We start from the raw sequence: 14447 nt of genomic DNA on the forward strand, positions 1-14447 counted from the left end.
TGCACACTCTTATGAAGGAGACTTAATCACGTGTCCACATCTAATGGCAAGAGAAGCTAGAGATATCAAAGAACTCTGTGTCCAAACAAGGAGAGCAGATTTTGCTAGACATCTCTATTTGTTTTTTTTTTCTAAGATACGAGGTGATATCCCTGCCATGCTGACTTACACGAGTTGTTGGGGGAGCCATGTGCTATAATGAATGTCAAGTCACCTGGGTAGAAGGAGCTGTGTGGACAAGGCAGTTGTTGGCTGGGACCAGTGGCCTTGGCCTGCTGAAGAGTGGGGCGGGGGTTTTGCCGGCATCTCAGCAGCACCTCTACATGGTGTCCTGACCAAATCAAGTCAATTCAAACTGTGTTCACAGAGGAGTGTACCAGGCCCTGCCCGGGGTGCTAGGGATGCAGGCATCCCATGACAAGTTCAGGGAGGAGGAATCATAGTTTAGTGTGACATGTAGTATGAGAGCTTGTATGTGGTGTCGAATCCAGATGAGGTGGTCAGGACATCTTTCCCAAGGACAGGGCATCTAACCAGAGAACAGAAGGAGATGGGCCATCAGGGGCAGGGTGGGGCAGGGGCAAGGTGGAGGGAGGGTGTTTAAAGCAGAGGAAATTCCTTGAGCAGTGGTCCTGAGAGCAAGAGAGCATGGCTTGAGTTAGGAATTAAAACTCATTATGGTCAGATTTTGGATGGAGGAGAAGAAGCCAAGAGACCAGAAGGTTGGCAGAGCTTTGTAGGTCATGGTGAGGCCTAATGGGCAGCTCACCCTTTCTGTGGGAAATACCCTCTTTGTTAAAGGTGACTTACTTCCTAGAGCCACATAGTGTGTATTTGAAATTGTTATTGAAACAGCAAGAGGGGGCATGGCATTTTACCTGCAACCACATTCCACCTGTTCCACAGTGTACACCTGAACCAAATCCCTGAGGTGATGACACTTACCAGGTTATGTTGTGGTGCTTGGACTGACCCTGATGACCAGGGTTCACCATCCTTTCCAACATAGGCATCTGGCTTGGGGGAGCTAAGTTAATGAGATTTGTGTCTTAACAACTTGCAGGTGAGTGCTCAGTGTTCCTTGGCAGTGGGAGGCCAAGCAAGGCCAAGGCTGCCGTGTGGGGTGGCTGACCCCTGGGTATCAGGGGAGTCACATGGACTCTCTTGTCTGGGCCCAGAATTTACAATGATGACTGGGCCAGTCGCCCTGCTGGTTATCACTCTGTATTCTGGTTATCAGTCCATATTTCAGTCTGTGTGTGATGTGTCTTTTGCACCTTCATGTTTCCAAATAAGGAAAAGTGCAATGGGGGGAAATTTTGAGAATGTGAATGACTCTTGCTTCTCTGAGTTCCCTCTGTTGTTCAGTTTACAATTCTTTTAGGATTAGTTCAGGCCTGCATTTTCAGGGATGATGCTTGGTTGTTTAACAGCATCTTGTGTCTGGAATGCTTATAACAGCTGTCAGTTATGCACTCGTGTGTGTGTGTGTGTGTGTGTGTGTGTGTGTGTGTGTGTGTGCACCTCAGAGAAGAAAGAGAGAGATCCCAACTGAGAGGGTGAGACAGCAGGCAGTAGCTAGACCTGCCTGATTTGAGGGTGAACCCTGGCCTTCATGAGGAGTCAGAAGCAGTTTTTGGTGAAAGTAGCATGTCTCTATGAGGCATAAAGCTTCACCAGTCTTCCTGGAGCCTTGACTAATTTTTGATTCTCTGGTTCTGTTAGCCAAGCATTAGACAGAGTACTAAAATATACCCCTCAATTTGCAGAGAAGTGGAAGGTATTCAAACACAGAATCAAAATAAAGGATAATTTTCCATCTTCTGCTGAAACCTCTCATTTTCCAGCAGTGTAGAAACAAAACAAGAGACAGTGGGGACATGCAGGGACTGAGAATCAGTGCGTTAGCAGTCTTTTGGAGATAGCCACACAAGCCTGGTGAGTTTCTCAGGACAGAGGGAAGCACTCAGGATTCATCCTCATCTACAGTGATCGTGACTGGGTGGACTTACACTGAGCAGCTCGCTGCCAGTTGCCTGCCTGTGGGATGGGAGAAAGGAGGACTGGGAAACTGCCTCCAGAGAGCCTTTTGAAGGCGAAGGGAGTTTACTGTCAACTCTGTCCACTCAAGCTCAAAACTTCAGCCCGTTTACCAGCTCCTCTTGGTCTGAGTCTGCATGGTCCAGTTTGGCCGACAAGTTCTGCTCCTTCTCCTGTTTTGCATTCATCCCTCGTCCTCCCGCCGCTCCCATGTGGTCAAGGTCCTCATCCCCAGCTCCCTGCAAAGGCCTCCCTGTGAGCTTCCCTGGCCCGGTCTGCATAGCACCACTCCACAACTCCTCTGCCAATGTTATTTTCTTACCGTCAGCCAGCTCAGTTGGGGTTGGAGTGTGTGTGATAAGCTAATCCACATGGAGATCTAAATGGCCTCCAGGGGTCATTGGGAACCCTCACTGCTTTTCTGCCCAAATTTCAAGAGTATCCATGGTGGATCCTTACAGTACTTCTCCAACGGGAGTCCCACCCTAACCCAGCAAGCCCCCTTCATTCTGGCTGTGCATTTGGACTTTCCCTATCTGTGAATGAATTCTCCTCTTCCTCCAAGACCCAGCTGACATCTCATCTCTGCAAATACTTCTCAGTTCCCTCCTGTTCACCTTCTTTCCCTCACCACTTGAACAACGAGAACACATGGACTCAGGGAGAGGAGCATCACACACAGGGGACAGTTGGGGGGGTAGGGGAGAGACATTGGGGGGTGGGCAGGGAGGGGAAGGTGGGGAGGGATAACATGGGGAGAAATGCTGGATATCGTATGCACCTAAAAGAAAATGAATTAATTTTTTAAAAAACCACCCCTCATTGTCCTGTGCTTGATAAAGAGGCTACCCCCTCAGTTTCCTGTGTTGCTTCATCTCCCCAGCTATGTGATAAAGCAAATAAAAATAGCTACGATGTATTGAACACTTACCATGGGCCTCATAAATATCATGGCATTCAGTGTGTCCAATAACTGTGTGTGATAAGTATCAATGTCTCATTGTGGATAGAAAATCACACTGCTGGGTATCAAAATTGTTCATCTGTTAAAGTTGTGCTTTCCCCAGGGCCCTCAGCGTGTGTATCCTGTAAAAGGTGCTCAGTAGACAGTCAAGAGACTTGTCTAACAAGCTATTCTGTCTCCCCTACAACCCTAGCGCCCAGCACGGGGCTGAGCATGTAATACCTGCTCGACATGTACATGTCTTTGACTGACATATTTGAAGGGATAAAGAGCTAGGAGAATATTGACAGTTCCCACTGGCTGGTGGCGCAAACTAGGCCTTCCGGAATCTGTCTAGAAGTCCAGATTCTGGTCTGAGTCCTGCGCTGGGCAGTCGAGAGACCTTGGGCCCTGATCACCCGAAGACTCAATTTCTTCATTTGCATGACAAGGGCTTGTGCACAGGTTTTGTGAACTCTGGAATTCTTGATGCTTTTACTCATTCCCTGAAGAGGTTAATTAGGACGAAGTGCTCTTTAACTGGCAATTGCACCACTGAGATATAGCTTGTTAGTGAGGCCGGCATCATTGCCAAGGCCAGGACGGTTCCTGATGATCATTTGCCAGTCTCAGGAGAACAGAGACCGTGAGGAGACTGCTTAAGATGAATAAGAAACCACCCCCTGCACCCCCCCAACCCTGACTCGCCATCAAATGAGAAAGCTGTGGATGCAGAGGTGAGGAACACCACTGCTGGATGGTTTCAGTGCCCCTAATTTAGCTTGCTCGAATTCTCCCTAAGCAGCTCCTTTTCAGTGGCAAGCAATGAAGCTGCCTTTTAGTTGGGAACTCTGTATATCCCCTTGAGGTGGAAGCCAGGCACAGGCGAACCAGTCGCGGACTCAGGCAGTGCAGGGAGAAGCAACCCAGCCCTCATCAAGTATCACGCTTGGCTTGGCCAATTCTGTTTGGGGTGGAATGCCTGTGATAAAGTCATGTGGAGATCTAAATGGCTGCCAAAGGTCATTTGCATTTCTAACCAAAGGGATACATAATTAATGGTAGCCCTTGAGACATCAAACTGACATATCCACCGTGGGCCTGTTTTGCCAGAACAGCGGAAGGCTGGGCCACCCATCTACTGGGAAGACTCCACGTAGCAGGGTGAAAAGGTAAAGTTTCAGAGGACTTTCCAATCCATGAAGCTAGTGGTGCATGTGTCTGTTCAGGGATTCCTCATCTAAAGCATTTACAGACAAATTAGCAAGATTAGGTGACTCCAAAGGGCTGTGACGAGGACTGAGTACAGAAAGGCCAAATTCAGTCCTGAAACCTAACATCCGCCAGTGCATCTGAGTGGGTGCCCAGTGGTGGCATCACTCACTAGCTGGGCCAGGCAGGGATATGGCTGCCTTGTGCATGCAGAGGCTATGGGGGCTGTGAGTTGGTTGTGATTTTTCTGGCTTTAGCATTATACGTCTGAATCACTGAAGTATTATACAACCCACCCTGGGGTGGGGACAGGGGGTGCATTTCTAGAGGGTCCTCTGTGTGCCCGGTAGTATTACAAGTACAGGCTCAAAGACACACAGCTTGGAGGAAGCACACGTCTATGGTACCCCTGTCTGCAGCAGGCTTCCATGTGCAAGGTGGTTTTACCCCTCTGTTCTGTAAGTTACAGCATCTAAAATGCAGCAAAATGACACACGGGCAAACGGTGTGTATTCACTACAAACTCCTCAAGGTTGACACTACCCTCTCCTTTCTTCTTGCATTGCCAGAGGCTGTGACTCTGGCTTTTTACTCTTCAGTCATCACAAAGCCTTTCCCTTTATCATGTCAGACCTTGGAAAGCCCAGAGTCATGAAAAGGATTTATCTTCCTAAATTGTCAGTGATCTCCCATTAGGCTTAGGATAAAATCCAATTTCTTCCCAGGCCTCCAAGGCCTTGTGTGATCTCACCTCTGCCTGCCTCTCCCCATTCATCCCGTTCATCTCTCCCTCTAGCTTCCCATGCTCCAGACATGCCATCTGTCCTCCCCCTGCCCCCAAGCAGGACACACCTGCTCCCACCCTGGGCCTGTGCACCTGCAGTCCCTCTCCCTGGGCGTCTCCCCTCAGATCTTTTGTGGCTGCTGCTCTCTCATCTGGTATCTCCCAGATGTTAACTTCCCAGACAGACCACCACCGATGTTCCTGCCACAAGGAGGCCCCTCTTCCCTCCCCTCCTGTGACTTTGTTTTAGCTTCTTCACAGCAATTGTTATTATCGGAAATTGTCTTATTTATTGTTTAATGTCTGTACGGTGGACTAGGACGTCAGCTCTAAAACAAAAATGTCCTGTCAGACTTAAATTGTGCTTCAAATTTACAATTGTAATAAATGGGTAACATAATAAATAATACATTATAATTTAGGTCCTTGGAATGCTGTTGAATGAATGAATGGCAACAAATGATAGGAGTCGTTACTGTTTATTGAGCACCTGTTATATGTCAGGCTCCATATTTAATCATCACACCAACCCAAGTGACCAGTGCTGTTACCCTCACTTTACATATGCAAAAACCAGGATTCACAAATGTTACATTGATTTTCACTTTTGTAATAGGCATAACAGCCTTGATTCAAGCCAAGGTCTGACTGCCTTAGAAACCCATGCCCTTTCTCTAAAGAAGTGGGTAACTAGCTATGTCATCCACTGTCTGGTGGTTTTCCCTTTTCTACCCACTCTCCACCCACGCAACTCCAGGCATGATGCCAATCCATTAAGATTTCTCCTTTGTATGTCCTGTGTTAGTTACTTGGGCTGCCATAACAAAATACCACAGACTGGGTGGCTTCAACCCCAGAGGTTTATCTTCTCACAGTCATGGAGGCTGGAAGTCTGAGCCAAGGTACCAGGAGAATTGGTGAGGCCTCTCTCCTGGGCTTGCAAACGGCTGCCATCTTGATGTGTCCTCATATGGCCTTTCCTTTGCATATATGTTGGGAGAGAGATGGCTGGCATCTCTTCATAAGAAGGACACCAATCCTATCAGATTTGAGCCCTACCCTCCTGATCTCATTTCACCTTAATTACCTCCCTGAAAATTCTAACTCCAAATACAGTCACATTGGGGTTAGGATGTTAACATGAAGGTGGGGGGTGGGGGCACAATTCAGTCCCTTACACATTCTGTGAAAACACTGTTTCCAAGGCCTCCATTATACCCAACTGATTAAAATACAAAGTAATATTAACAGTTCTCAATCAGTGCCTTGAGGGCTACAAAATATTAAAATATGTGATCCCTACCCCTGAGGCACTTAGAGTTTCAAATCATGGACTCATTGAGTTGTGTGCTTTATTAATGATAATTGGCGCTTTTAGAACGAATGCTGGATGCCCCTGTTGCAGCCCCTCGGCTCTGAAAGGCGACTGGGGCAGACACATGCTAAGAACGTGTCAATTGGATAATCAATTAGCTTAATTTAAAAAGTGGCAGCCACTGAAATAGTAAATGTGAAAGATGCTACTGAAAATTGTTTAGTCTGCAAGTCACATCAAAGAGATGTCTGCATCAGCATTATGTCATGATTTGGCCTCCAAAATGTAGGCAGGCTGTGAGAAAGCTGGAGAAGGTCCAGAAATAAACCACAGGATGAATTAAGGGAGAGAAAATAATGCTATGAGAAAAGGTGATAAGAGTTGCATTTTTTATTTTTTAAATCCCAATGCCCAAGAGATTGTGTCACATAGGTAATTACTGTCTTCTAGGGTGGTTAAAGGAAGAATGCTGACCAACTGTTTAACATTTTCTTGGGAAATTTAATAGGAGTCATGGGCTCAAGTCCAGAAAAAGAGAAGTGGAGGAGGCAAAGAAGCAACCATTTTGATTTTTAGAGCGATTAAATGCTGAATTAATTCCCAGCAAGGGAATTGTACCATCGGTGGTCCTGTCTTGACAGCTATTTGTCTGTAATGGTTAATGTGCATAGACTCAGGCCTCTCCCACCTGGTAGAATTCTTGCTCCTCATAGATTATTTTCCCCCACAGCTTTACATCACTGTGGGGAATTCTTAGGACCTAGGGAACTATACCCTTATTCTGCTTTGCACAGTGTTTCCTGAAGTTTCCACATCTTTGGCATTAAGAGAGCTTTACATCATCTAATTCTGCCTCCTCACATCTCTCCTCAATAGTGTTACTGTGCACTTGGGACAACCCAGCAGTTTATAAATCCATCTACCTGGAGGCAGGAGATCAAATCAGATGACCTGTGAAGCCCCTTTGTGGCCAAAACGTCTAACGGCTTTCTTACTTAGAAATTAAAGATGGATGCAGTGTCAGGGCTGCCCATTCTACCTCTCCAGGAAAGGGAATTAAATAAAAATTCTTACAAGACATTACTAGCCAAATAAAGAGTTAATAGGGTTCCTTTCTGGAAGTTAATTTAGAAAGGATAATGGGCAATAAAATAGAAAAGGGAGTAATGTTTATTGAGAATCATCTTCTGTTAAAATATGGCAGATTCACAAAGGAGTTGCTATTTTGGAATCATTCATTTGATGATTCCTCAGACTTGTGAGAGCCAACTAGATGCCAGGCACTCTCCCAGGTGCTGAAGTTAGGGTGGCAGGCGGTACAGAGTTCCTGCCTTCATGATCTTCCAAGTCCTCCTCAATTAGGATTTCCAACTGCAAGTGACAAAAATCTGACCCAAAGTGCTTTCAGCCAGGAGAAAAGGATCTGTAACTGGGAAGTCTAATGATAACTGGTTCCATATTATCACTGAATTGGATTCAGGGCTCAGCAGGGAAGCATGTGACAGCCTGCCTGATTGCTCAGCTGAATCTCTGAGGTTTCCTCTCGCTGGACCAGCTTGGGTCCTAGGACCATCCCTGAACACCAGTTATACAGAGAAGAAAAGACTGCACCTAAGGTTAAGTCGAGACACATTTCCCACCCCCTGCTGCTGGGGATGGGGGGTCAGCTTCACCCTAAGAGTGGGGCTGGGGTCATTTTGGTAAAGCAAGCTCAGGACATGCTTTCCCTAAGAAGGAACAGTGGATGCTTGATGAAAAAAAATAATTTTAAGGTAGTTGCTTTTTACCAGAGGAGAAAGCAAACTTCAGAAAATTTAAATTATCTACACAGGGACTTTGGACCCATATCTTTCCTTGCACGGTGCTTCTTCAGGAAGCAGCAGGGGAAATATTTGCCTAGTCCCCCTCCCAGAACCACCTTCTTCCTCCACATCAGCTCTTCCAGAGATTCAGAGCTACCTCACTATCCTATCAGAACCCATCTAGCGCACAACTCCTTCTCAGTGCCTAGCTCTGTGCTGCCCCAATGATGCAGCATTCTGTATCATGTACAGTGAGAAATATATGTATGCAGAATACACACACACCTGCGTCTGGATGATATATGTGACTTCTCATAAAAGCAACCCTGCTCTTAAAAACCCTTCACTGAACACTCTCCAGCTTCCCCTGCCTTCTGACAGATCCAGCGTAAAGATTACACTTTCTGACAGCGGGAACCCACCAGCCCCCTAATTTCACACTTCGGACCTTGCCATTGGAAGAATGTACTATTTTCTTTACCGAAGGTGCTATGGTCCAGGTCAGGTCCTTTGTGTCCTATGAAAGTGCTGTCTATCTCTGGCTGCTTCTCCTCTGGCCCCTCCCACACTCACCCCGATGCCAAATACCTCTGGGGGCAGCCCTGGGGTTTCCATATTGATGCTCCCCACATCCCTCCGTGGTGTGCTCTGGATGGTTGAGTGGAATGGCTTTCTCAAGGACATGAAGAGAAGAGGCTTGCAGCATGGAAGGGAAGGAGTGGGCACAGGGCCATCTCCATGGCTCACTGTGCCTCCTCCAGTGTCCTGTGACACTGTCTGAGAGCTCTCCACCCATCCACTCCACACCTTCTTCCCAAACCTGTGGTTTTAAGTACATAAGGAATGCAGCCACATTGCAAAAGAAAAAGAAAATGAGGGAAGGAGGAAGAAGGGTCCTGAGAAAGGAGAAGAGAAGAAGAAAAAAAAGAGAAGAAAAATTGAGAAAAGAAATATGGAAACCCACCTGCCATTGCCACTTGCAGGTTCTTTTCATGTGCATCTGTTTTATGTTGTTATTCTTTTTAACATAATGCTGCCCACAGTCTACTCTAGCTACTTGTTTATCCCAAGTAATTTCATGTAAAAAATGTACCCTCAATCTTCTGTAGCTCGCCTTGCTAGGATAACACCTACATCTCCTGCCTAAGTATTGTAATTAGACCCAAAATGAAATGCATGTGACTTGCAGGGTCGAAGGCTCAGTGCCCTCGCTCTCTGATTAGAAGATCTTACGATGACTTATTTTGATTTCTTATTCCTGATTGTGCCTCTTAGGGCAGAAATGGTTCTTGCTAAACAACAAAATTCTCTATAAAAGGCATCTTGCTGGGGAAGGAGGGATAATATCTGGTTGGAAAAGTACAGATAGTTATTGCATGAAAAATACCAGAGGGGCCCAGGCACCATCATTACTGCTATTGCTTTTCGCAGAAAGGCTGATTCCTTGAAATAGACTGTGGCCATCCCGGCTTTCCTTTATGTTGCTACTTTGGAGTGAGCAGACAGAAAGAATCATGCACTTTGGTGATTGGCAGCATGACAGCTTTAAGGCACTAACCCAGCACCTGCTTCCTTAGGCCAGCTCAGCACCTCACAAAGTGCCAGGTGCTGGGACAGGAACAGAAGGGACCTGGTCCCTGTCTGGGAGGTGTTTATCTGGGAGGTAGCCAGTCATATGTGTGACTTCTAGTGCCTGGTTAGTCAGTGTACATCCAGAGAGCAGGGCCGCATTTCAGCTTATAGAAGAGAAGCCCTGGGGTGGAATTGTGTTGTGCGTTTTTACAATGATCAGAACAAATGGTGGCCTTTGGAAAGTGCCATGAGCAATGTTAGATTGTAAGGACAAGCAATGGAATGGCCTTTGGAAAGTGCCATGAGCAATGTTAGATTGTAAGGACAAACAATGGAATGTAAGGGACAGAGGCAGAAGGGCACCCCCACCTTGTGTGGAGGACCTTGGAATCCATCTGACAAGTGAGCCTCAAAACACATAGCTTGGTTTTACAAAAGTTTTTTCTTCTCTTTAGGTCTTAGTACTTTTGTTTGTAAAGTGGTGCTAAGAATAGTCTTTCTTCTTTCACTGGATTGATGAAAGACTCAAGTACTAACCACATACAAAGGTTATTGTTAATTTTATGCATTCCTAGGTGCTCAGGGAATAAAAAACGTTTGTATTTTGGTTTTAAGAACAGTTTAAACTTTCCCCAATTACAAAATGGATAAATTTGCACTGTAGCCAATTTGGAAATATAGCAAAGCACATAAACATATTTTAAAATTATCATCCAGACATTAAAAACCGTTACCATTGGCATGTATCTCCCAACCAAGCTTTTTCCTATGCATGGGTTAAGAAAAACAAGCATTCTGCCTCTCTGTTCTTATATCCTTGTCCATATACTCCTGATTTTCTCCTTACATAGAGTCTAGTAGTAAATTGTTGGAATGTAGAGCAGAATATATGCAGAGTTTCAGATCTTTAGAACTATAGTGTGAAACTGCCATTTTGCAAGGTTATTCAGTTCACATCCCAGGAATTTAAAATAACTCTGCCCCCTGCCCCACCTATCCTTTGCTGGGTGTTAACATTTCTAAACATCTTTACTAATTTGGTAGTATAAAAATGGCATTTCATTGTTTCAATTAGCCTTTCTTTGATTATTGGTGATGATGAACTTTTTTGTTGTTTATTGGCCACTTGTATTGATTTCTCTGTAGTTTGACTGTTCCTTGTCTTTTTCTATTGATGTATTTCTTATTATTGAGTTGTAAAATAACACTTTTATATATTAAAGACATTGACTTTTCAGCATACATTTTGCAAGTATTTTCCCTATTTGTTGTCTTTTAATTTTGTTTATGGTGGGGTTGACAAACAGAATGTTTTTAATGTTTATTTAGTAAAAAATTTTTAATTTTTTTTCCTTTATGGTATCAGCATTTGTTTATATGCATAGAATGTGCTTTTCAATTTGCGATGGTTAATTTTGTATGTCCACTTGGCTAGGCCATAGTGCCCAAATATTTGGTCAGACATTATTCTAGATATTTCTCTGAATGTACTTTCCAGATAAGATTGACATTTAAATTAGTAGACTTTGAATAAAGCAGAAAGTGGGTGAGCCTCGTCCAGTCAGTAGAAGGTCTTAGTAGAAAAAAGACTTAGCTCCCCCAAAGAAGAGAGAATTCTACCAGTAGACTGCCTTTGGACTTGAGTGATAACATCAACTCTTCTCTGGGTGCTGGCCTGCACCGCAGATTTTGGACTTGCCAGCCTCTGTAATCACATAAGCCAATTTCTCAAAGTACTTTCTATTTCTCTCTCTCCCTCAGTCACCCTGTGCGCGCGCGCGCGCGCGCACACACACACACACACACACACACACACACACACATTTTATTCTATTTCTCTATAGAACTCTAATAATATACAAGCCAAAAATTATATAAATGTTAATTTATATTTTCTTTTAGTATTATTATACTTTCAGTTTGTGTGTGTGTGTGTGTATAATTTCTTTTTTTTTTCAAAATGGAGTCTTGCCGTCTTGCCCAGGCTGGAACGCAGTGGTATGATCTTGGCTCACTGCAACCTCCACCTCCTGGGCTCAAGCATTTTTGTGCCTCAGCTTCCCCAGTAGCTGGGATTATAGGCATCTGCCACTATGCCTGGGTAATTTTTGTACTTTTAGTAGAGACAGGGTTTCAACATGTTGGCCAAGCTGGTCTTAAACTCCTAACCTCAAGTGATCCACCCACCTTGGCTTCCCAAAGTGCTGGGATTATAGACATGTGCCACTGACCCTGGACAGTTTGTGTATTTTTCAGTCTGTTGAGAGTACAATATTTGCTATAAGGCAGATTTTTTTTTTTTTGGTGGTGGGGGGTGGGCAGGGTGTCACTCTGTCTCCCAGGCTAGAGTGCAGTGGTGCAATTATGGCTTACTATAGCCTCGAATTCCTGGGATCAAGTGATCCTATTGCCTCAGCCTCCCAAAGTGCTGGGATTATAGGCATGAGCAACGACGCCCAGTCTCAAGGCAGAGAGACAGAGATTTAATTATCTTCCATGTGATTAACTAATTGTTCCAACACCATAAACTGAGTGACATATTGTTTCAGTTTTTTCCTTGAAGTGACACTATTTACATGTATCTTTCTAGATTTTTCAGTCTGTTGTTTTGATCTGCCTGTTCCTGCTCCCATACCCCATTGTTTTGGTAATGCTAGTTTTATAATGCACTTTAATGTTGGAAATTATAATTTTTGTACTTTTAGTAGAGATGGGGTTATTCAAGGTAACTCGTGTGAATTTGAATAATTTTTGTTACATTCCCAAAAGAAATCCCATTCACAATTTATTGGAACTGTGTTAATGTTATAGGGAAATGTGGAGAAAATTAATATCTTTACACTTCTGAATTTTCCCATTCAGGGACACAAAGTCTCTCCATTTACTCAAGCCTTCTATTTTTCTCAATAAATTTTTGTCATTTTCTTTGTAGATATTGTGCACACATTTTATAGACATTTTATATTTTCAGTTACTTTTGGGTTTTTTATCATCATAATTTTCTATTTTTGTGTATGTGTGTGTGTTAATTTATATTGTAAATAGTGCCTTAGTAAATCTCTTACAAATTCTAATAGTAATTTTGTGAACTGTAGATTTTTTTTTCTGGAAAATATGATCATTTTCTTTTATTCTTTTCAATGCTTTTTTGACTATTGTCTTGTATTCTTGTCTAATTCCAGGCTCCAGACCTTCCAGGAAACAAAGTCTTAGTAACTAGTATGTAAGCGTCTTTGTCTTAATTCTAAAAGTAAAAGGAATGTTCCTAAGTGATTCATTAAAATGATATTGGTAAATTATCACTGAACCCTTAGAATAAGTCCTCCTTGGTTATTGTATGCTGCTCTTAAAAAAAAAAATAGCGCTAGGTTTGATTTGGTATTCTTTTCTTAAGATTTTTATTTTTTGTTTTTTCGCATTACTTTTCATAAACTATAGATTTTAGTTTTTACATTTTATTTCTCATATGGTGGCTGATACACTTTGAAAATGAGTTAAGGAACTCAATTTTTTCAATTTATAGAATTGTTGAATATTGTTTGCTGTCTTAAGTACTTTGATGTTACTACCAACCTGGCTCTTTTGTTATTTGGTTTTTCTGAGATACATTTACCAACAAATATTTATTGAATGCATACTATGTTCTGAATACTAATTTATACTGGTTTATCATTTAACCTATATTTTTTGTAGGTAAAGCAGGTATTATTTATTTGAAAATACCAATCTGAAAATTATTTACATTATAACAGGAAGATTTAACCTATTTACAGTTATTTTAATGTTTTATGATCAGAATTACTTTTGCGGCTTATTTTGTTTCCTGAATTTTTGCTTCCTTTTGCTTTGTTTCCTATATTATACTCTATAAACAGTTATTATTTTATTATAATCTCCCAGTGCCTTGTATGTTCCCTATTCTTAAATCTTCCATAGATAACCTTTAAAATTTTTGAAACTTTTTGTTTTTTTGTTTTGTTTTGTTTTGTTTTAAGAGATGAGATCTCACTACTTTGTTGCTTAGGCTGGAGTGCAGTGTGGTGTGATCATGGCTCATTTCAGCCTTGACCTCCTGACCTCAAGTGATCCTCCCATTTCAGCCTCTTAAAGTGCTGGATTACAGGTGTGAGCCACCATGCCTAGCCCTCTACCACTTCTTAGTTTCTATTATTATTACGGATTTGGAGCCAACCAATAAAAAACTTTTTGTTACTCTTTTCTTTCTAAAACATGCTGACAAGTTATTTGGCTTATTAACCAACATGATCACATTTATTTAGATGTATCTCTTACTTATTTGGTTGCATGGCTTATCGAAGGTTCATCTATTTACAGTTTCAGATGTTAATTTTCATTTCTTTGGTTAATTATATTAATATTATATTTTCAAGCAATTTTTTGAATGGAGAGTCCATGAGTGTTATCTTGTCTTGAATTTGCATATCCAAGGATACAAGGTATTACTTTTATATAGTAAAGACCATCTTCCTTCCTATACTTCCTCAATAAAATTATTTTCCCTTACAACTATGTAGACATTGTTCCATTATCTTCCAGTATTTTGTATTCCATAATAAAAGTCTAAGGAAGACCTGATTTTGTTTCCTTTGTTTAAAAAAAAATTGTTTTGTGGTTTTCTGGCTCAAATGCTAGAACCGCTTGTCCTTTGTCTTCATTATTCAAATGTTTATTTGGGTAAGTATAGTATCGATTTCTTACCATTTTTTTCTTTTTTTTTTTTTTTTTTTTTTTTTTTTTTTTTTTTTTTTTTTTTTTTTT

The 14447-nt window shown here is 42.4% G+C and overlaps 1 protein-coding gene across 2 annotated transcripts in view; it reads left to right on the plus strand.

Moving 5' to 3' along the window:
• The window catches only part of FSTL4 (follistatin like 4), a 425558-nt gene that overhangs the window by 78641 nt on the left and 332470 nt on the right, over positions 1–14447 (plus strand). The gene's annotated exons all lie outside the window — the stretch shown is intronic.

Source organism: Cebus imitator, unplaced genomic scaffold (genome assembly GCF_001604975.1).
Source record: "Cebus imitator isolate Cc_AM_T3 unplaced genomic scaffold, Cebus_imitator-1.0 Scaffold76, whole genome shotgun sequence".
Classification (NCBI taxonomy): Eukaryota; Metazoa; Chordata; class Mammalia; order Primates; family Cebidae; genus Cebus; species Cebus imitator.